Consider the following 1282-nt stretch of genomic DNA (forward strand, 5'->3'; position numbering starts at 1 on the left):
GAGTACAAGCTGGTGGAAATTAAAGTAATCAAAGACCTAAAAACATGGAGAAGTATGCCATTCTTACAAATTAGATAGCTCAAAACTTTTAAGGTGGCATTGCTCCTCAAACTGATGTGTAAGAGAACGCAATCCCACTTACAACCCAGCAGGGTTTTTTTTTTTCTTTACCTAGTGATAAATGGTTCTAAAATGTATATAGGTGAACAAAAATTAGAATTGTGAACATAATTTTGAAACAAAAATGTTGTTGAAGGACTTGCTTGAACTACTTGATTTGAAGACTCATAATGGAAATCCTTGTGATTTTTTTTCTTTTGGGGTCTCTTCGTTTTGTGCCATATATGATGCTGGTCCTTAGTTATTGTTATTATTGTTTTATCTTGCATTAAGTGATTGCTGGGTTAATGTGGCTATGGTAGCTGTTTATTTTATCAATTAAAAATAATGCCATTGTGCATATTATTGCATGTTTGGATTTCCAGTTCATAAAAATGCAGCCTTTGAGAAAAATCTGAGAAAATATGGGAGGAAGGAGTTAACCTAGAATTCATGTCATGGTTTAAAAGGAGTTGATTCTGAATATCAACTTAGGAAATGTGACTTTGGATGAAAATAGCAGACTAAAAAAATATGAAGTAATTAATTTTCTATTAAGTGCTAGGCCATACACTAGCAAATCTTCCTAAAATAATTGTTATTCATGGTGGATCTGGGTTTATTCAAGCTGATGACAGGCATTTAAACTTGATCTGGTTCTCTAGGTCCCTTGTAGAATTCTGTGACTTACTCTATAGGGGACCATTCATTCATGAGTTTATTCATTCAATACACATGTATTTAACACCTAATATATTACAAGTGCTTTGAGAAATACTAAAGATAAAGAATTATGTAGTGAATGCAGAACTTGCTCAGAAGGAGTAGATGGTTTAACAAAATGGACATTATTATGAGTTCAGTGAAGAAGCTATTAAGTGACATGTTCCAAGAATGTGTGAACCATTGAATAAGTAGTAGTACAAAGTAGAGCAGGTAATTTTTTTATCTTACATATTAAAAGGTCACTAGCTAATTTTGTTGCTTGTGCATAGTAGACAATACATGTTTTTAATGACTCACTACAATTTTCTTTTTTTTAAATTTTATTTTATTATGTTATGTTAATCACCATACATTACATCATTAGTTTTTGATATAGTGTTCCATGATTCATTGTTTGCCTATAACACTCTGTGCTCCATTCAGTACATGTCCTCTTTAATACCCATCACCAGGCTAA

Source organism: Callorhinus ursinus, unplaced genomic scaffold (genome assembly GCF_003265705.2).
Source record: "Callorhinus ursinus isolate GAN/ISIS: 27379988/994484 unplaced genomic scaffold, GSC_fseal_2.0 scaffold30, whole genome shotgun sequence".
NCBI lineage: Eukaryota > Metazoa > Chordata > Mammalia > Carnivora > Otariidae > Callorhinus > Callorhinus ursinus.